The following is a 23954-nucleotide window of genomic DNA, read 5'->3' on the forward strand; positions in this document are numbered from 1 at the left end:
ACCACAAACCATCGTAGGTTGGCAAATTACAATTCAGGCAATTTGTCAACTATGGGACGACCTCTCCAAAAATTACAATTTTGAATACCTGTTAACACGCAGGCTTCAACAGGATCCTTTGGAGAACATATTTGGCCACATTAGGCAAAAACAGGGTTGCAACACCAATCCCAATGTAGCACAATTTTTTTGTGGCCTGAAGCACATCTGTATAAGAAAACTCTTCAAGCTGTCAGAATACGGCAATGTCGAGGATGATGAATGTGACCTCCTCCAGGAGCAGCTCTCGCCATTCTCCCTCACCAGTGCGTCTCTTGTGCATAATGAGGAGTGTGCACAGCCACAGCCTGACGACTTTCCCGCTCTAGACGATCTCTCTGAACTTGCGACAAACGTTCACTCCCATATTATCGATGACTCCGCTGCATATTATGCAGCTGGTTTTCTCATCAAACACTTCCTTCGGAATGCATGTGACGGTTGCAGTTGCCCACACTTACTGAAAGACGACAGTGAGACGCTTAAGGGTACCCACCAGTATTTCACAATGCTCAAAGCATACCACGTCCCCAGCAAACTTTTTGGGAATCTCACTGTGCCATCAGAAGCAGCTTTTGCGTACGTACAACAACTTGAATCTCACTTTCTTGCCATAATTGAGGCCACTGCACATCACCTCAAAGTGTGCGATGTTTTGTATCACCATCTGTCAAGTGTTGGCGATTTTCATTTCTGCTCTGCTGGGTGTCGTGTGAAGTTTCTGAAAATGTTTTGCCGGGTTCGTTTATGTTGGCATGTGCGTTTTGTGAACCGAAACTTAGATAGGGTTAGGTTCCAGTCTTCAATCTCGGGCATACAGCTTGACAAGTTCAAAGGTTAGCAATTAGCGGCGGGTTTACAGTAAAGTATTCGAGTTGAGCCGAATCATTCAATAGCTTTGTTATGTTATTACTTCGTTACAGCAGACTTCATTATGCTCTTATATGCTTATATTCAGCTCAACTGCACTAGCCACTCCTTCGTTGCATACAAATTTTAGGTTACCCGCTATGAGGAGTAGGGGCACTGTGTATTCGGTCGAAGTGATTTGCATAACCTTAAAAAGAATGTTGGGTATCCTGTCTGTATTTTTGTAGCAAATGCGAGTGAACTGTACACTTTACTGTGGCTCGCTTGGTCACTGTGTATGCTTTATCTCTCCAGCTCAAGTAATATATCGATAACAAAACCGCTTGTTGAAATGTCTTCGAGCGGGTAAAGAACACAGTATGAAGTGGGCACGGTTCACATTATCACGCTTTTCGTATTTTAGCTTCTCATCAACCTCCTCATCTCGCCCATCTAAATTTTCAAAAGAATACTCATACTTGTAGCGTTTGATGGGGCTGTGGACGCTGCCATTTCATTTTTATATAGCTTTTGAGTGATAACGTACGATGTAGAGCCTTTGTGAAAAATAATGAGCCAAAGTGGTTTCCTTGTGCTATTTATTAGCCCTGTAATACCGCTCTCGTAGCACCAATTAAGGTCCACAATTCTGGACAAGTGATGACTACAATCTATTTTAGCTCGCAAGCGTCACAGCAACACCCAGACGCAAATCACTTGGGATCTTAAGTTTTTTGATGAAGGCGACGCATAACAAAAGCCACAAAACCTGCCAGTGTTGTAGCATAAAGTTTGTCTTTCACGTAGTGAGCAAGCTGCAAAGCCCTACCTTTCTGAGGACAAGCAGGCATCAAGTCTGCTTTTTTTTTCATTTTGGACTAGCTGTTCTTAAGCACAGCCAGCACACTGCACCTTTGCCTTTCTGCTACATTGTGTCGTGTGGTTTCTGTGTGCTCTTTTTTTATATGCATTATTTCGGTTAACCCCAGGCGTGATTCGCGACTTCATTGCTGTGTATATGTCACTTCTTCCTTCTTCATCAGCATTGTGCGCTGTGTTTTTGCCATAGATCCTTACTTACCCACTGGCCCGGTGTGTCATACTTCACCAGCTTCTCGGCTTCTGTCAACTCTAGCGATGTGTGCGTTGTCTGTGTTCTCTCTGTATTTGTTACAATTTATTTGTAAGGCGAGATGCATTTGTTGTCTACCTTTGTCATATTGTGCTTTTTATATTCTCAGACTCTACCTTGCCTTTGAAGAAAACATTATGAATACTCTGTCTCTCTGACTGATATATACATGGATCACTCGTTCCAAAAGAAAACACAAGCGCGATGAATAAAACCGTAGTGAATTATCATTACCTGCATCTCTTTTTATTATAACCTAATCGAAATAAAAATTACGTCATGACCGATTCGCACGAACCACTGAACAAAACAAAACAGGGAATCGCTAAATCAAAACGACCTACAAAAACTATTCATTCGGGCGATGAATAGTGGTATGAAATCATGAACTTTCGTCATAGCCAAACGTCGGTTTTGCAAAGTAATTCAAGATTTGCGCCAGTGAAACCGAAACAGGAAGCGCACGCCACTTTCTCTCACCAACCACTAGGTGTGCTAGGGTCGATTGGGCCGCTGGGGTCTACGGGAGTGTCCACTCTTAACCTTTATTTCTCTATGCCTGAAATGCGACATGCTGCAATTACTGCCGATGCGTTCCAAGACAAAACTGCGTGTTCCTCTTTTCGCGACGGAGGGACGCCGTACGCGCTTAAACGCGCACGCGTCAGAGCAACGCAGCGCGGCACGCCTGCGAGTTTATGGCCGGACCGGCACCTGGCGTGGTCTTGCCGGCTTGACGAGACAAAATGAACGCCGGCAAGTCCGTGCACCACTTCACGTCGAAATGTATTGACGCCTTAACTGTATAATGTGGTCATCTTCTCACGTGGCACGCATCTCATGATTATCATGTTTGCACCAGTCACATGCTTTCGTCATCCATTGGCGTCACGCAATACCGAATTTGGCATATCTGAAGCTAGCAAAACGGCCGCGTGCGCATCGTCAGTGTGGCACGTAAGCATGTTGTTACATGACACGAATGGCGTGATTATCATGTTTGGATGTGTCATTTACCTATGTCGTTCGTTCGCGTCACGTTATACCGAGTTTGGTACATGTGAAGCTAGCGGAACGGCTGTAAACGCATCATGAGCGTAGCATGTAGTCACGTCGTTACATTACACGCATCTCATGTTTGTCATGCTTGCACCAATATCCTACCTTCGTCATCCATTCACGTCCCGTAATACCAAATATGATATAAGTCAAGTTAGCGGAACGGCCACCAGCGCATCATGAGCGTGGCATGTAGTCATGTTGTTACATGACCCGCATCTCACGATTATCATGTTTCACCAGTCACATACCTTCGTCATCCATTCACGTGCTCTAATACCAAATTTGGTATATGTGACGCTAGAAAAATGGCCTCGAGCACATCATGAGCGTGGCTTATAGTCCTGTGGTTACATGGCACCCATGTCATAATTTTCATGTTAGGGTGTGTCGCTTGTGCTCGCCATGCAATCATGATACACCATACCGGTTTTGCAACAGGCCATGCGAACGAAACCACCGCAAGAGCTGCAGGACCATCAAATGTAAATTTTGACATTTATGACATACATATCACGATGTTCATGTTATGACTAGTAAAAAAAGTACTTCATACAGTCATGTTATGCCATATCAAGTTTGGTACCGATACCATTTTTGAAACGGCCAGGAGAGCTAAAAGTCGTAGGTGGCTAGATAGATAGATGGATAGATAGATAGATAAGCTCAATGTCGCCGAAGTTCGCTAAGAAATGCTTAGCATTTAAAAAGGGTGAGCGGCTGGCGGTCGTTGACAAGTAGCCGAAGCTCGACTGTGAAGGAGCTGTCCGGCCTGAGGATGGGGCGGCAGTATACTTATTGTTCATTGAGAGTTCGTTATTTTCGGTTACTGTATCGGTCTGTGTCACGTGAAGCGAGTAATTTGATCTTGATGTCATTTTTATCTGCTTTACAAGGGCACTCCCCTTGGTTAGCTTTTACTCCCGCAAAGAATTGGCCGATTGACTATTTGTTACGCAGTGGGGTGAGCAGTGTCCCTGTGGCTCTGGTACCTACCGATGGGGGCTCTATTCCGATGAAGAACCCAAAGGCGATTCAAGTGGAGCTTCGAAAACCACTTCGCATTTCCAGAAGACCACTGAGGTCTGCCAGTTTGGTCACAGAGGCATCCTGTGCTGTTCCGTAGATCAGGATTGCATTCGTGAGCTCCTGCGATGTTCTGAATTCGCAGCGCATCCGGTAAGCCCGTTTATTCCAGCACACCTTGCATGCTCGAAAGGATTAGTCCACCCGACACCTGCAGAAGTGCTCGATTTGTTTTCGGTGGTGGGTGTAATTTCAGGGTACAGGTGCACCCGTACAATTGACAACAGAAAATCACCAAGACAATTGGTGATAGTGACCTTTTTAGGAACAGTCCGACCTTCCAAAATTAAGGCAGGGCCACTGATCTATAAGGTAGAGCCACTTTTGCCCAAACCTCTGCAGTTTTTGAAATTTTAGCGATATGAACATACCGTCAGAGGGTTCGGATAAGTTCTTGGATGCCATCAATTTGGTGAAAACCATGACAGCTGCAAGTGAAGCTCTGAGAAAGAGCGGTGCTGCTTATGTAATTGGGCGCACCCTGCAGACTCTGCAGATTGTGCAGCAAAAGAAAGGGAGCTTGCTATATTTGATATTGTAGAACGCAAGCGGTGCTCTTGGAGAGAAGCCGTTGCTGAAATGCAGGAGAGATCCAAAGGATATACAGGTGTTGCAGCACGTAATACCCCCGCCGTGGATGCATCTCGTAACATCTATCGCAGAGGCCATAGAGAAGGCAACGGAAAAGGAACGCCTCGCAAACAACCTTTTTGAAAGCTTGCACAATTGCCTTCCAACCAACTGTCCCAAATTCCCGATTTACGAACGATCGGGATCCTCAGGCATCAGTGGTATCGCAGCGTACGGAGATAGACAGTGCGACACCACGTCAGCGATTGGTTTCTCCTGAGGCAGGGACTTCCAAAACAACAGGAGAGGATTATCTAACGGACGATTCGGAAGCATGTGCAGATCTGGATACGGACTCTTATAAGGCTCTCAAGCGAACCTGATCTCCCAAATCAAAAAGTTCTTCGCATAATTAGAAATCAAAAAAGTATGTGCCCGAAAAAGAATTCTTTGAGAGCATGCGTAAGGAAGACTTTTTGCGTAAGAACATTTAGGACCAAGCAGTTTCTGCTAGGGTTCTGTCATCAAAATAGGTTCACGAACTATATTACAGTGGAATAGCACATCTATTGTTTCTGCAGCCACAGACATATCATACCTTTCTTCACAACTTTCCCTGGATATTATATCACTGAAAGAAACCTGGCTTTCAACCGGCCAGAAGGTTTTCATAAATAAGTATGGGCTATTTCAATCGGACCGGTATAGCAGAAGTGGTAGACTTGCTGCCTTGATAGCAACTAAATTTAGTCCCGAAGCCAAGAGCTCTCATCGGTGTATGACTCCATATTGTGAAATCTTGATAGTAGACATATTATTACCCGATGGTTCTCCTTTCTCGTTTGTAAGTGCATATTTCCCAGCCGGGTGGCAAGACACACGAAGTCTAGACGACATGTTCTTTGCCTGCAGAAACGCTATAAATATTACTGGAGGCTTCAATTCACTTCATGTGGCTTGGGGTTTAAAAACAGATTTAAGCAGAAAACGCCTGTGGGAATGGGCTATTGACAAGAACTTATCTTGTTTAAACTCGCACTCTGCTGCTTTTGTATGAGGTCTCCCTAAATCTGTAATAGACTTGACATTTTCAAACTTATCTCTAAATATATGTTCGTTGAAAACTTTAGACTGTGCTACTAACAGGGACTACTTGCTTACTAGTTTTGAGTTCAACTTTCCGAGAATACCCGTCGCCGAAAAGGTCGGCTCATTCCTCAACTATAGAAAATTAGAAAAAGACTGTTTTTGATCACCGCAAAGACATGCAAGGGGACATAAGAGCTAGGAGTCTGTGTGCAGTGTTAAAAAAATCAGTAAAAGACGCAACTTTTAAATTAAACTTGCCCACAAGAGGTTTTAGTTAATGGTAGGCTGAAGAGTGCACGAGCAGCTATAAAAAACGTTAAGCTGCATAGAAACAACTGCTGGTCAACCAATTTCCAAAAAAATTGGTGATTATAAATTCGTAGCAGCAGACTTCAAACGCAGAGTAAGCACAGCAAAAATGGCTACAGTATGAAACGATATGATTTTCTTTCTAGGGCTGAAAACAAAAAAAGCGCTATTCAGATTTTTAAGATTGCAAATGGTGTCACCACCCGCTGAAAATATTGTCTCTTCCGTTCTTTCCCCCCATGAACTCTCTAATTTAGTAGAAAATATTGCGGAAGGGCTCCAAGATAGATTTAAGTCAGCTATACCACTGCACATTGGGAACTCAATGGCGGGCGAGGATTTCGAAGAGGTAGCGTTACTTTAGATGAGCTGGAAGGGATATTAAGGCACTTATCTCCTTCAGCACCTGGACCAGACAGGGTAACAACTGCAATGATGAAAGTACAATCAAGATTTATCCAACTGAAGTACCTAATCTGGTGAATGTTTCTTTGACAAAAGCTTAGATACCTGCGGAATGTAAGCTGTCTAAAGTGGTTCCACTTCTTAAAAAAGCAGGAAACAGGATTTGCCTTAGACAATGTAAGGCCGATATCACTCACGCCTCATCTGGCTAAGCTAATTGATAGAGTTTTGAATGCTCGGGTAATGAAATGTATTGATAATAACGCAATCTTAGACCCCAGTCAAATTGGTTTTAGATTTGGTTGCTCAATATGGTGTGCGCATGTTGATTTAGAGAGCCGAATACAACCGGCTAGGTGTCGGCACCAATACTGTGTACTCTAGATTTGGCTAAAGCGTACGATAGGGTTGAGCATTTAATTTTGTTAAAACAGATGAACTATCACCACTTTACCAACTACATCAACGCGTGGGTGTCGGCGTTTTTAAGAGGAAGAGAATATTACTGCTTTAAAGATGGGTACTCGTCGAATAGATATAAGCAGACACGTGGCGTACCACAGGGGGCTGTTCTGTCGCCAGTTTTATTTAACATCTTCTTAAGCTCCATTCCATCAACTAAGGATATTCAGTTATATGTGTACGTGGACGATATTGCTTTCTTTGCAAGTAATACCGACCTTCAATCCCTATATCAGAGTCTACAAAATTATCTCAATATAATAGATGGCTTAAAAAGATTCATTTGACCCTGAACGTAAAGAAAAGTGCGCTTCTTGCATTATCTTTCCTGCAGCCTATCAACATCTCGTTAATATATAGTAATTTGCTCATTCCGTATGCGAATTTTCTTAAATATCTGGGCATCCTATGTAGTAATACATTAAATTGGAGAAGCCACATTGATGATGTGTACTCGAAGGCAACACGCGCCGTGGTGTGGCTACGGAAGCTCGAAAACCGTAAAGGGGGTTTAGGAAGAGATGCGCTAATAATGATATAAACGTTATGTGCGGCCTATCATGGAATTCGGATGTGTATTATTTTCTGGCAGTGCAGCTTATAAAATGAGACCTCTACTACTGCTGGATAAAGGAGCGTTGCGTGTCTGTCTGGGTCTACCAAATTTTGTTGCAAATAACGTGTTGTATATGCAAGGTCGCCTACCTTCTCTGCTTAATAGGTTTAAAATTCTCACTGCCTAAGCATTCTTGAAGATATACAGTTCACACCAAAGACGTTCAATTTACGTTTTCATTCAAGAACCAACTCTATTTTTGGAAACAAATTGGTCGCGACTACACTCCCGGTCAGTAGTATTTGCACAAGCGATGCTACAGCAGCTGAATGTAAAAATAAACATATATATATATATATATATATATATATATATATATATATATATATATATATATATATATATATATATATATTGGTCCAATAGACAACCCAAAGTCAATGCTTAGCATACAAATTGATGATAAGTTTTCTCATCACGCGAAACAATTGGCACATTCGTACTTAAATGACCTGTCAGCAGATTATCTAGCTCACCTGGAGGTAAGAAATATCATTGCAACTGATGCATCTGTGTCAAAAGAAAAAGCTGGGGTTGGCATCTTCTCCCCTTTTTTCGACTGGTACTTTTCACTTCGATTCCCAGATTATACCCCTATATTCTTTGCAGAGTTATTGGCTATTGTTCTTGCACTACGCAAATTGCCCTCAAGCGAATCATCAGCAGTGATCAATCATTACAGAGTCATTATCAGTATGTAATGCACTTTCTGCTGCAGCAAATGCAAAGCTGATGAATACGTTTCGGCATTTAATACCGAAAACGTAAAAAAACTGAAAACTGCATTTGCTAAGGGTACCAGGGCACCGCGGATTATATTTACACGAAATGGCGGGCTCTTTAGCAGCAGCATCCCTGAGTGGGCCCACCATCCCAGTTTTGCTAGATACGGCTTACGTGACAGCGCTAAGGTTCCGAAATGCTTGTTTGCAATGAGGAATATGTTATTTGAATAAACTTAAAGATTTCCAGCATTTAGGGTATTGCTGGAATAAACAGTGGTGTGTATCTCGCCAGTTAGAGGTCACTTATACAAGATTGCGCTGTGCAGTTCCACAACAATATTACCTTAACAAAGCTCGACTCAAGGCGTCACCACCGTGCACTTTCTGCAACGAAATTGAAACAATTAAACATTTCTTTTTATAGTGTCGTCGTTACTCTTATCAGAAAAAAAGATTTTAGTAGCCCCATTACGAAAGTTAGGAATACAAGTAAATGTACCAGTACTTTTATCACATGGCAGCACTTCATTTGGTTACTGCCACGGGCATATATGCTCCGCTGTGTTTGACTACATCAATCCACTTAAAATATTACCGTGCTAGTGAACCCTAACCTTTTAAGGTGTTTAGTTTAAAATTCGTAGTTATGTCTGTCAGGAACAATAGATGGTTTGACCACTGGCTCAGCAACCATTTTTGTTTATTGGTAGTAATATCTATAAACTAATTTTTCAGATTGGCTTGAATTTCATTTTAGTTTCATTTATGTATCCTGCCACCCGGTTCTTGGCTCATTCACCTCTGTGGGTGAGTGCCATGCGTCTAAGTTCATCAGCATCAGCATCAAAAGCCGCTTGGAAAAAGCTTCTTCATAATTAGGGCCCAAGAAACTGGAAGGACTATCAAGTCCTTGCTGGCGTACTTAGGCGTAAGAAGAATACGACATAGACCTTGCGATTATCTTTTCAAATAGGAAAACAAACGTGCTGGGTTCGCTTATCTTCGGACAAGAAAAGTACTCCCAACGCCTTTGACGTTACGATCATGTGTCTTGACGCTGCAAGAAATGAGCACCTCCCTAGAAGACATAGCGCAAGGTTTAGAACGCCGCTTCACTGCTAATCTTTCGGATATTTCCCCATTCTGGTAAGCTTGCATGAATCTCCAGAAGTTTGCTTAGCTGAATTGAGTCAGACAGTATTATGCTTATCGAGGACAGCTCTCGGACCAGAGGAAATTACAAACTCTGTGTTGGAATTTTTACTCAAGGAATCACCTAATCTTCTGCTAGATGTTGTGAATTATTAGCTATAGAGGACGGATGGGTACCTCCAGAGTGGGAACTTGCGAAAATTATATTGTTGTTCGAAAATTAAAATGGTGCGTCCATGTCGAATAACATAGGGTCAATCGCACTGATATCAAATTCAGTGAAATTGGTTGAAAGAATTATTATTACACGAAATAATGGAGTTATTACTAAGAGGACAGTTTTAGGCCCCTGCCAAATCAGGTTCAGGGCTCGTTGTTCAATTTGGGATGCCCACGTTTATTTAAAAGTAGGCTTCAATTAGCTCGGGTACTTAACAAATATGCACCTTTATTTGCCTGAGACATCACTAAAAGATATGATACCGTGGACCACTGTATTTTGATAGATAGATTAGAATACATTGATTTACCACAATACATAGTAGCTCTAAATACAGACATAGTTCGAATTTTCTTGCAGACAAGAAATTATATTGTTTTAGAGATGCATTTTTATCATCTACTCACACAAGAACGAGTGGAGTACCGCAGCACTCAGTGCTTTGTGCGTTGCTATTTATTTAAAAATGAGCACCATTCCACGTAAACAGGACCTAAAACCTATGTGTATGCAGACGATTTCGCGTTTTTAGCAATGGCAGATAACATTCAAACCTTATATGAATGGCTGCGTACTTACCCTAATATATTAGAGAGCTGGCTCAACGGCAATTGCTTTCTACTCAATCCGAGTAAATATGCCTTCCTTGTTTTCCCGCTGCATTACCCTGTGCACACCTCTCTGCCTGACAATCATGAGGGTATACCACAGGTGGAGTCTGTTGATTACCTTGGAGTAATTTATCATACATCTTTTCACTGGTGAACTCACATGGAGTACATCGCCGGAAAAGGTACGCGGGCCATTGGCATATTACGTGGGCTAAGCAACTACCGCGTAGGTATGAGAAGAGACGCACTGGTAATGATAGATATCGCATGTACGTTCATCCTATTTTGGAATTTGGCGGTGTACTTTACTCTGGAGTTCCAGCTTACAAGTTACGGCCTCTCGTTCTTCTGAATAAAGGAGCTTTGCGCCTATGCCATGGTCTGCGTAAAACAGTTGTCAACAATGTGTTGTATCTCAAATCTCGGGCCCCCTCTTTCCTGCAAAATTCGCCTTCCGACTGTTCATACGTTCATTCTTAGGAATTTAGGAATTACCATTACAACTAGAAGAAGCCTTTTTTTCACACCGTGATTATTTCTCGGTGCTATATAGCCACGATTTCACACACCACAAATTATATTTACAAAATTTACTAGAGCCTCTCAACGCACGTGTATTCGATGTCATGCCGAGTCGTGATAATTGATACTGTTTGGAAAATAGATTGGGCAATACTTTTCTTAATTGCGCAAAACTACTTCTCTATAATATTTTTATTGGTTTAATACAAGATATTCTGCGCAGTACTACAACAAACGTTGTTATTGCTGCAGACACGTCGCAATGTGACGAAAAGGCAAGGGTTGGTATTTTCAGCCTGATTTCAGATTGGTCTTATTACTTTTCAATATATTATGTACCCGTTTTTGTGGTTGAATTTCTGGCAGTAGTGGTCGCCTTACGGAAGTTGAATACAACATCATCAGCTGTTATAATAACAGATTCGCTATCTCTTTGTGTGGCACTTTCTGCTGGTGCTGATAATCAAGTAACAAAGGCGTTCCATGCAGTAGTGCCTGCGCATTTGAGAAAAAGTCAAATTAGTTTGGGAGCCTGGACATAAAGGCGTATTTCTAAATGAAATAGCCGATTCCTTAGTTAAGTCGTCAATAAGCGGACCGGCTCTACCGCACTTTCCATCATCCGCTTATGTGACTGCTGCTCGATTCAGCAGTTGTACGCTAATGGAAGTGATTAATGGTACAGCACTGACAAACTCTACCAAATATCGCCATTTATTATATCCCTGGCGAAGAGACTTTTGCCGCACTCGAAAACAAAAAGTAGCTATCACAAGGCTGCGTTGCCGGGTACCAAATATAAATTTCTATAAACACAGGTCTGCTCAGGCACCTTCGGCACTGTGTGCATTCTGTGATGAACTGGAAACAATAGACCATTTCTTTTTGACCTGCCGGCGGTTTAACGCATTACAAAAAACCCTATTAGAAATACCTTTACCTGGTATTGGTATGGATTTATCTCTGCCTGTCGTTTTTTTTTTTTGGAGCTTCCATTTCTGGCTTCTCTAATGCAACAGTATGTGCGGCCGTCCGGGACTATATTGATGAAACAATACATTCAATAATTCATCTGTAACATTATCCTAAAATGTCTACAAGATTATATAGATATAAAAACCGAGTATTTCTCTATTTTAGGAATAAATTGCTTTTTTTTCCTTCAATATATATATTCACTAGGTCAATCACTACCATTTCCTAGGTAATTGGTAATTTTTCTATAACATACACTTATTATTGTAAAAGCGCACAATGTTTTATATAATCACTCAAATATTGGCCAATCCCTCCCAATGGGTATGCGCCACGAACAATAGGTGAACAAGAACAAGAAAAATTAATGTCCAGCGAAGTTGACTTGTGGCTTTCCTCAGCATAGCCATCGGCCACGAGCCGTTGGGCTCGGGCGCTTCATCTGCTCACTGGACGGCCCACATTTGTTGCTCCGCTGAGCTGAGCAGAGCCTCCTCCCAGCGTTCATTGCGGTTAGAAACTGCCTCTTCGTGGTTTGTGTCCGTTTTGTCGTCTAAAAGCGAGCATTCCCGTACTATGTGGGCAATCTTTGCCCTTTCATCGCAAGCCTCGTATTATTTTGTGAAATACAGATCCGGATAACACAGACTAAAGAGAACTGGGTCCATATGCGTATGTGTGTCCAGTTGTCGCCATGCAACTGCCTGTTATTTTTATTCGTAATTGTTGTGTGGCGGAGCGTACTTGCACCTGCCTAGCTTGTAGTGCTGCGTTATTTCATGGCAACTAGTCATGCGGTCCTCCCATTCCCACTCTTCCCCGCGTGAAAATTCGGTAGAGGTGGCGCTGGCGTTTTCAACCAGTGGGTTTGTGAGCTCTCGAGCCGCCGCGCACGCCGCTTCGTTGCCGGCACGCGGTGGTTTTGTGTGTGCGGAGCCCATATAACAAAAGTGTCATTTTTAGGAAGATGTTTCGGTTCGTTATTCATTAGCACTCGCAGTGCATCTCACGAGACATGGCCGTTAGCATAGTTACATATCGCCGCTGGCGAATCACTAATTACTATTTTTAGCTCGGTGGTGACCACCGTGAGGGCGATGGCCACCTCATCATCCGTCTCGATGAGTGGCGTTTGCACCGTAATGCTCGTCCCACTTGCCCTTTCGTAGTGAACCAGCACGGCCATGTGAATTATCTTAATCTCGTTGCCTTCTTTCTTACCAGTTTGTCTGTTTGTAAGTCGTTTCAGCAGTCGGATTGTCTGATCTACCAAGTTTTCCTACTTGTGGGCAGTTCCGCTGTTGTGTCCATTAGCTGCATCTCTCTTTCTGCGTGATTTCAACTTGTTTGCTGTCTTTGTGTTTCTCGACCTCTGCGTGTAGGTTCATAAACTAGTAGCTTCGATTTCTCAGCATAGTAGGTGAGGCCCGTGCACTCGCCTAGTCGGAGCACAACATCATCTTGGTCTAGGCTCTGAGATTATCGGACTTTAATAGCCGCAATCTTAAGATAAGGAACGTCCGCGCCCTGAGAGGCTGGGAACTTCCTACACGCCGGAAGTATAAAGAAATGTTATTTCTTTCTCTCTCTCTCTCTCTAAGAGACTTGTTCGTTTTTTTTCGCTGCGGCCGTAGGCCAGCTTTTGCTGAAGAAAAAGTGGATGTAAGAGCGAGGAGCATGAGGACGATGGCCATCGAATGAACAGTTGGTTTCCGTAGATAATTGTAGCACTACCATTGTTATTCTACCTTTCCACTACAGTGGTGACTCCAAGCTATGGGCATGACATTCCAGAAAATTTTACCGACACTCGGACTGAACCAGCTAATCTCTGACCCACCTATCAGCATGGAGCGACGACAAAATGAAACGACTACGGTGCCCTGCATCCTGTTACCACCGGAAGCACACAAAACTTGGTCAAGAAGTCCAGCCAACTGGCCCCTCATGATGCAGGCTGGCTTCTCCCTGCGTAACATAATTTCGCAGCAGAAAGACGTACGCCAACACGTTAGCCTTGTTTTCTTCTGCTCTGTGATACATTGTCTCCTCCAGGACCGCATGCAGACGACCGACTTCGAGGTTTCGTGGTAGTCGTACTTCAACCAGCAGTGCCACGTCACTTACTCCGTGCCGTGATAAGCTTTAGCTTTGAAGCTGGGGCCGTGACTACCCCGCTGCCGAAACAAGCCAACTCGCGTTGTCCGATTCCACCTGGTGTTGGCGCTGTGGCATCAGTCATTTCGCAGGTTACCACGCAGTCATTGGAAGACATGGCTTTCGACGCCACACCCGAGACACCACTGCGCAGGCCCCGCACCTCGAATGAGCGTCGAGTCACAACAGGTGCTTTGTGTCCCACATTTACTGTTGCCGACGCCATTGTTCATCTACCAGCGCCACTCATTCAAGCAGCGCCGACGTCGTCATATGATGTGGCAACGCCAGCGGCCGTACAAAAACTCGCCGAAGAAGTTGTCGCCGCTTCGTCAAGTAAACAAACAATTCTATTCTGAGGCACCACCATGTCACTTGCGAGTTCTCTACGCTCACAACCGGCTAGCTTGAACCGACGGGTGACGACTCCTGCAGTGCGTATGCTGTGCTCCCACTCGGCGTCCTCGTCACCTTGCCGACGCTGGAGAGTGTTACCGCTCATGCTTGGACGAAGTCCACTGAAACAATTCTTACCCAGCATCTCTGACACAGTGGTTCGTGCCTGATTGGCTGGTGGCCAGCAACCTAAACGCAAACGTGACTGTCGTGTAGTTCTCCTTCAGACCAGCAATTTTTTCAGGTCACAGCAATGCCACCTGCCTAAGAGCACAAATCAACCATTTGGTACCGGACGTCTGCAGTTGCGCATCGAGGTGGAAGGACAGGTGACAGCCACCTCCAACCTGAGGGAAACTTCTAGACGCCTAAAACACCACAAAAAGAAAGACACACAGAGAAAGAGAATCGATGCCCTTTCTCTGTGTGTCTTTCTTCTTGTGGTGTTTTAGGCGGGTAGAAGTTTCTCTCAGTATGACGAACCAACTAGACCAGTAACAAGTGATTCTAAGTTACCTCCCGTCTCTTCGAAGGTACCAGGTTACCCACTTCCCTCAGGATATCAACCCGTACTCTTCGCCACTCTCGGCCCCGACCCCCCGAAGAATATTTAGCAGCCTTTCGGCAGTCCGCCTTCTCTACCAGAACTGTCACTTGGACATGCTCATACTGCGACTCCATCTAGACGGCGGGGGGCCCTGTTCCGTGCTGTCATGCTTACGCACTGACGAGAAAGAAGCGGACGTAGGCGGGAGGAGGAAGAGCGTGCGACGCATCGATTAAAACACTCGGTTTTTGTACATCAATGTAGCAGCATCATTCGTACTCTGCTTCTATGCTACAGCGACATTTTCGTGCTGACGCAGACCAACACGACCCAGAAGCACCTAAAAAGCTTTCTTCAACGCCACACAGTGAAAGCTTTGACACACTTATATGTTGCTGCAAATTATTCAATAGCACCCAGTCCTGTGGGCGAGTGTCTAAAGATTCTTACCTCAGGACTGGTAGGTAGCAAGCGCGAGTCTCGCTACTGATTTGGTGTGGTCCAGGTTGGCGTTCACGCTAATTTGTGTAACCACCTCTCGTTGGCTTGGTTCCCTCCCATGGTGATTCCTAAGGCGGATAATGGACGGGGCGCGCACGTCTGCAATCCGGTGTTCCTGACGTGGACCCTGTTTCCTTCTCCCATTTCCGGAGCAGCAAGCGCTTCTATAGAAGGGCCGTTAGCTACCACGTTTGTAAAGCTACAATGGGCAACATCAGGAAATGTACGCCTGATTGCGAACGCTGCGTGAGTTCCGATGCATGAATGTCTTCGAGAGTTACAGGGGTTTAAACCAGCCCACTCGCTGTCGTCTGTTTCTATACACTTTGAGGCTCTTTTCAAGCGCTCTGCTTCTACGAGGTTTGGTCCTTTAGAAAGGCGGGTGTGAAAGCTGGGCGGAATGAAGAAACACGATAGTTCGTGCTGAATCTTTGTGTTCTCTTTGTGCGTCCAGCTTTGTGGCTGATTTGTGTGCAGAAAGCCTGGAAAAATAGACTCTAGAAAAGAAATAGGACGGAAGAGAAAGGTCGGGTACTATCATTATCATTTTGAGAGACAAGTAATTTTGGTAAAGTAAAGTACATGTAATACTACTGCAACCCATGCCTCTATTCTTAATGGAACACGCCTCCTATAACTTCCGCGCTAATATATAGTTGCTTCAGCTTATTATTTTCATGTCACGAAGCCGATCATGGAGGCGAGCGTTTCAACAGCAGGCGCACGTTCATACTCACACCTACTCATTGCAACCTCTACTCACGTTTACTCAAATCTACTCACTCCCATGGATATTCACATTCATAATAACACTCTGGTGAATTTCGTTATTGCTCATACACTCCTTTCATACTCACACAATCAAATAGACAATATTGAGATCTAACAGACAATCATACCAAAGAAAGTAAATGTGAATTGCATCATTATACGACGCAAGACTTGGCGTATATTTTAAAAATGAACTGTTAATATGTTTCTGTTCGTTTGTTGTTTCCTTTTTTCGTTTGTTTCATTTCATTTCATTTTTTGAAGTCTTAAGGGCCTGGAGGCACAACATAAAGCGGAGGCAAACAATATATGAGGGACTCTTGATTACACCAAGCGCCGATAAGAGAAGAAAAGACAAAGAAAGGGAGAAAAAACATCTCCAAGAAAGGAAACAAGGAAGCAAAAAAAAATTTAGGTCAGTTGAAATGGTATTTGTTTTGCGAAAAGTCATGCGGTCGGTGGACGAAACAATACCGTCGGGGAGGGTATTCCACAGGGTTACTGCATGATGGAAAAAAGAATCTTTCATCGATGATGTGCGGCACTGAATATGTGAGATTGGTTCGCTGTGGTTGAGGCGCGGCGAAAATCGGGGCGGGGTTGAAGTCGAGGGTGCCTGTCAAGTGGGGGATAATACAAAAGAGTGGAGCAAGCAAAGACGTGAGATGATTCGACGTGATTGGAGACATGGAAGGTCAAGTGTGCGTTTGAGTTCAGTGATGCTAGATTTACGCTAGTAGTTTGACCTTTCGAAGGGAGGAGCGCGATTTTGAATTGATTCTAATTCGTAGGCGAGATATGCTTGTGAGGGGTGCCAGATAGATGAAGCGTCTTCAAATTTAGGCCGAACGTATGTCTGATATGCAAGTCTTTCAATAGCGGACGATGCATATATGAGAATTCAGCGCAAGAATCCTAGTGTGCGTGAAGCATGTGCACATATTGTTTCAATGTGAGCGACCCCTGATAATGACGATGCGACGTGAACGCCTAGATACTTATGGCAGTCTGTTTGAGTTATTTCTTTTGAATTGATATATGTGGGAATTTAGGTGCTGTGTTTACAGGAAAAGGACATGAATTGGCACTTATTAAGGTTAAGAGGCATGAGCCATTTTCCACACCATGCAGCGATAGTGTCAATGTCTTTCTTAAGATCAGTGGAATCGCTAGGCTTGAGAATGGCATTGTAGCTGATGCAGTAATCAAAGAAAAGTTGAAGTCTGTTTTTTGTATTAGATGGCAGGTCATTGACGTAGATTAAAAATAATAAGGGGGGAAAGCCTGCTCCCTGGGGGACACCGGATGTAAGACTAGAAATTTGCGAGTCATGAGTGTTGGCAGTTGTATATTGTACGCGTCCTTTTAAGAAATGTTCTATCCAAGTAATCAGTGTCGGGGGAGTTCAAGAGTGGATAATTTCAAGAGTGGCTGCATTTCCGATGGACGCCGAAACGCTGTAGGTCCGCGTCAGATTTTGGTGGACGTTAAAGAACCCCAGGTGATCGAAATTTCCGGAGCCCTCCACTACGGTGACTCCCATAATCATGTTTTGTTATCAGTTTTGTTATCAGTTTTGTTAACAATAACAGTTTTGTTATCCCGCCGTTCGACTGTACATAATTCTGAGCGTAAACCACGAATGTAGTATTAGAGAGGCTTCGGAACTGTTGTAGAATAGTTTGTTAAGATAGCGCCCACTCCGCGAACATTGTAGATTTATGTGGAACCTACGTCGCCACTAGCGATGAGCTAGAATATTCTATGGCAAGTGTGCACATGCCGACGCGTTTCGCCGCTGGTCTGTTTATTGAGGGCCGATGCTCTGCTCGCCGCTATCAGAGCCAGTGCCTTGCTGTAATCTGACTTTCCTTTCAAATTGCCACAAATTAGGTCCGAATAAACGGTTCATTGATTGATATGTGGCGTTGATTGATTGATTGATATGTGGGGTTTAACGTCCCAAAACCACCATATGAATATGAGAGACGCCGTAGTGGAGGGCTCCGGAAATTCCGACCACCTGGGGTTCTTTAACGTGCACCCGAATCTGAGCACACGGGCCTACAACATTTCCGCCTCCATCGGAAATGCAGCCGCCGCAGCCGGGATTCGACCCCGCGACCTGCGGGTCAGCAACCAATTACCTTAGCCACTAGACCACCACGGCGGGGCTTATAAACGGTTCATTATCCTACCTGCAGTCTGCTCCCTTCGTCCACGTCACGATCTCGTGACAAAAGGGTGGTTCTGGGGCGTTACACCCCGCTTATCAATCAATCAGTAACCACGCTAGGCACGCTGTCGAAACGCGGGGTAGCGAGGCGACCACGAGGAAATATTTCCGGTATGTCTTAACGAGACGCGCGCTCTAATTGGAAGCAGTCTTTGCCGCCAGCAGACGAGTGAAATGCGAAAGAGAACGTTTCTTGTCGTCGTTTGCGCGAGCTTTGAACCTTGAGGACTCATAGCGCTCTTTCCGTGCGCAAACATCAATGTTTCATGTTGCATTCGTCTCTGTAATGATTGCTACACGCGCTCTGATGCTAAATAAGGCTGTCCAAGAAGTGCCGCAGGACCCCTTTATTACTGTGTCAATCCAAAAAAAAAAGTCAGATCCCACGCACAGTGGCACACGATCACATGCGAAGTATGAATGAGAAATGTTGATATGCCACTTTAAAATCAGCAAAACGTCACGAGGTGAAGGTGAAAGATGCCATACATGACTTTTGTGTCATTATTATGATGTTTGGACGTGTCGTTTACCTTCGTCATTTATTCACGTCACGGGATACCAAATTTAATATATGTAGAGCTAGCGAGACGGCCGCGAACACGCTATGAGCGTGGTATGTTTTCATGTTCTCAAATGACACGCTTTTCAGCATTATCATGGTTGCACCAGTCATATACATTCGTCATCCATTGACGTCACGTAACACCAAGTGTGGTATATGTGGAGTTAGCAAAACGATCTCGAGCTCATCATGAAGGGCCCAACATACTCCAATGTAGCGTTGACGCGCACGCACGCAGGGCACAGCGACGCTACGTAAGCAGAACGCAAGCACTCTATAGACTGACGCCATGCGCGACCTGCGTGACCACGCAGCGTCCGTTGGCGCGGCCCGACGGCAACCGGTGCTCAATTCAACATTTTGAATTTCCCACTGATGCGTTATCCAGACAACACTGCGTCTCCCTTTTTTATTGACGGACGGACGCCACAAGCGCTGAAACGCGCATGCGTCAAAGCAACGCAGCGCGGCGCGCGCCTGCGTGTATATGGGACGACCGGCGCCTGGCGTGGCAACGCAGACGTGACGCGACGAAATTAACGCCGGCGAGCACGCGCACCGCATCGCGTAAAAATGTATTGGTGCCTTGACTGTGATATGTAGTCATGTTCTCACATGACACGCATCTTATGATTATCATGTTTGCACCAGTAACACAGCTTCATCGTCCATTGACGTGACGTTGTACAAAATTTGGTATTTGGGAAGCAAGCGAAACGGCCGCGAGCGCGTCATGAGCATGCCATGTAGTCGTGTTGTTACGTGACATGCATCTCACGCATCTCATGATTATCATGTTTCCACCAGTCGCATACCTCCGTCATCTATTCACGTACCGTAATACCAAATTTGGTATATGTGACGCTCGCAAAACTGCCGTGAGCGCATCATGAAAGTGGCATGTAATCAGGTTGTTACATGACACGCATGTCATAATTTTCATGTTAGGGTCGGTCACTTGTGTTCAGCATGCAATCATGCCATACAGTACCAGTTTTGCATCATGCCATATGAACGAATTCACCGCAAGAGCTGCAGGACCCTGAAATGTAAATCATGAAATTCTTGACATGCATGTCATGGTTTTGATGTCATGGCTAGTCAAATATGTTTGTCATACACTCATGTTATGCCATACCAAGTTTGGTATTGATATCATTATTGATAGGCCCAGGAGAGCTAAAAGTTGTAAACGGTTAGATAGATACGCTCAAAGTCGCCCAAGTTCGCTTAGAAATGCGTCGCATTTAAAGCGACCCCTTAAATGTATACATCTTTCTACTATTGAAAGGACTGTACTCATGAATGAACAGGCCAAGCCTTCCGCTATATACTGCATCTCGTAAGCGACCCTTGACGTGCATATTGAAGTACACTTTCGGTCACTGATACTCGCGCTTCCACTTGTACTAGCTCCCAGCTTCGATCACTACCCCTCACACCTACTCAACCACTTTTGGCTTCATTCACATCTACCAGTTTCTCAGGAAGTTTCCTACGATTCGAGGGAAGTGGCGTTCCCCTCTAAGGTTCTCGTTATGTCCGAACATGCAGATTTGCAATGAGTGGTCTCCGGAACAAACCGCATATGTTTACTATTGTTCAAGACGAATGCCTCATGTAAATGTTTTATCGGGGTTGTCTTATGGGTTTTCGCATTAGGGTATCCTGGAAGATGTACCAGTCTCGCCTAGAACTGATTGAGGTGGAGCATTGTATCTAATATACATTAGAAGCTCCTTAATTTGCATTTCACGAGAACGGAAAAAATTTCTGAATTAATCTAATGCCATACTATTTAACCTATTACGTATATGTACTCGCGTTATTCAACGTCTACGTAAATTCATGGTACATTGTTGACATAAGAACAATACACATGCCGCAAATTTCTTCATTCGCGACTCCCTGAAATCAAAGCGAAGCTATTGAGTGCCCCATATCTGCGGGTGAAATCTTGGTAGCCAAACTAAGACCTGAGCACAATGTCCGCGCAATTCTGCAGGTGTGTGCGTGGCCTACGCCCACTGTTGAAACAAAACTGCTTTGCAGAGGATCTGCTGCTGAAGAAACCTGGCGCGCTAAGACAAAATAATGAATGGCCACTACGCAGTTCTAAAGTTCTGAATCGACGCGGTCTGCCCGTGGCGAGACGTTCTGGCAGGCTGCTCCTTCCTGATTTCGAGGAGATCAATCCAAAGTAGAGCGGCGATAAAACACGCTAATTGCGTTACCATGGTTGCACGAAAGTCAAGAGACGTACAAGAGAAACTACTTCCTGGGAAGGCGCCAAATGGAGTAAATTTCAAAACACGTCCGGGATAAAGTGGTGATATTGAGCAGCGTCATATCCACCACAACCATAGCATTCATAGCTTCCGCTCCTGCTTTTGGTGGAAGATTTCGGTAGACTGAGCCCAAGATTACAGTAGCCCCACGTGGCCTGAGATGGACTTGTTCTATTATTTTTCTCACTCACTTCCCCTTGATACCTAGAAGCTGGTACAATGACCTTGTTCTGGGTCATGTGGCGAATGAATGGAAGAGTCGCAGTAGCCACAACAAGCGTAGAGAAGCGGGAGAAGAAAGATGGGTCCAACGCAAGAGCGTGCGAGTCGTGCTGTTACCGCCATCCCATTTTCTCGGAGGCGTTCTCTTCCTGTTATTGTTTCTGGTCCGCTGTCGGAGACGGCAGGATGCGGCCGATTGTTCAATGCTCACCCCGTCGGTGTTGTGTTCGTTCTCGGCCTCATGAATGAGTGGAAAGTGTGGACGGAATGATAAGCGCTTTCGTCACGCATCGCAGGCTTCGCGGAGGCGGAAAGGAAAATATGTACATCAAGGACCGTCAGATCAACCGAAGACGTGCGTTGTTCTGCCGATGTGTATTAGCAAACATATTAAGAGCATTGCCACTTTAAAAATATGAAAAACATGGAAAGAAGCATTTTGTACGAAAGTTTTCATTGTGCTCACAACTTAGTTTTTTGCAATATTTTGGTCAGGAAATGGAGGTTGTAAGCGATATTTCGTCCAGCCAGACCCTCCTCCGTGCGTCAGAAACAGTACTTGAGTGTCATGAACATGGGGCGAAAGAAAAAAAAAAGTTGTGGTGTGTTTTCTCAGAATCTTCTACTGGAAGCTACATGGCTGACCACGTTATTTTATTCAGTGAAGTAATACAGATGCATTTCTCTCTTCGTATACAACGAAACATAAACTTTGCGTGTTCTCTTCTGCCATGGTTTTGACGTAAACAGTTTCTGCATGATTTGTGTGAGCTAGCCCAAGAAAAGCTACCGAAGTGTAAAACGTTTTTCCCTTTTAACTGCCGAGTTTATTTTTGTGTTAGCCAACTATATTAAAGAAAAAGAAGCTAGCCAAACTTATTACCCTGGATGCAATAGTCGGTGTTATATTCCAGGCGACTACAACAAAAATACACACAACAAAAAGAAAATGTGGGAACGTAGCCGGCTGATTACATGGAAACTACATCAGCCAATCTGCATGTGTTAATAATGATCTCCTCGTTAGTCACATCAATTTTAATACCTTAATGTAAAGCTAAAGCTCTGCCACACTTGTCTGTCCCCGACGCTAAGTGCGAAAAGGCGTCTGCATTTCCGTGCCTTTGTTGACTTGTGATATTCATCTCGACAGAATGTATCAGGCTATAGCATCACGTGTATGACGTATTTCCGGCATGGCAATTGCTTTCGGCGCACGACACTTGTGAAAGTATGCTCTTAGAAATGGGATTCTAGTATATAAAAATATGTTTCACAACTGAGACACCATCGTGTACAATGCGTTGCTTTGTATATCTGGGATTCTAAGGAAGCGCATCCGTTAAATCAGAGTGTATGCACTCTATGTAGGACATGCATGTTATGCTTACTCCGAGCCGCAGTAGGATGACAGCTGAACTATTACACGTACCGGCTCGTAAAAAAAAAAAAATCAGGAGAAGTCAAGGTTGATTTGTTTAAGAGGGGATGCTGCTGTATTAAGCCCATCCCCTTTTCAAGACTGTTCATCTCTTCCCTAGAGAGAAATCAGACAGAAAACTCAGACAGAAAACTCAGACAGAAAACATTTATTACAACACATATGCACACAAAGCTAAATGGAATGTTAGAATGCCCCAGAAGTTCATCTGATAATGAACGCTATGGTTTAGGATAGCTGCAATATAACGTTTGGGGACTGGGTGCTAGCAGCGTTTTATCTTGCAGATTAAATAATATCTGTCACTTTACGAGATAAACGCGAAAAAACTTTGCTGCTATAAATTTAATACAATAACGAAAATTTGGAGAGGGCGGAATAAAGGTGATCTCCAAAACACAAAGTTTATTTTAGGTGTCCTTTTGAAACATGTGAAAGTACAATGTGCTTTTATCACTTGATATCTCTTCTTCGCATTTTTCTTATTCGTTTTGATAGCTCCAGCAGTTGCATACACTCAAGTCGAGTCAGGCCACGAAAACTGAGTGTCAGTTTCAGTTTTAAAAAAGATGCATGCTCGTAGTGGTTGCCGGGCATGCAAAGATCTGTTTGAATGAAGTGACGTTTACGTGGTTGTTCTCATTTATTGTCAATCACAATTTTCTACCATGAAAATTTTCTAGAACTGTATAAAAACTCTTCTTCAATTTATTTTTTTAACTTCTTATTTTGTGAACATTTAATCACGCAAATGCAGGAACTGGTTTACTTCGTTCGTTGCGCTTGCCTCTGCTATCTTTTGCTCCTCGCTCTGCGATACTGCAAATGGAATCGCATTCGGTTGTTTCACTCGGTTGGCGTGGGTATTATGAATACGAGGAAGTTGAGGTATTGGATGTGGCGTGCCGTGAACGGAAGGTTCCGTAAGCTATGCTGTTCAGGTCAACCATGCATCAAAATGAAGATGGCTAAAGGGGGACATCAAACGTTGCGCCCATCTTTGTGGTGT

Source organism: Rhipicephalus microplus, chromosome 8, assembly GCF_043290135.1.
Source record: "Rhipicephalus microplus isolate Deutch F79 chromosome 8, USDA_Rmic, whole genome shotgun sequence".
NCBI classification, from domain to species: domain Eukaryota; kingdom Metazoa; phylum Arthropoda; class Arachnida; order Ixodida; family Ixodidae; genus Rhipicephalus; species Rhipicephalus microplus.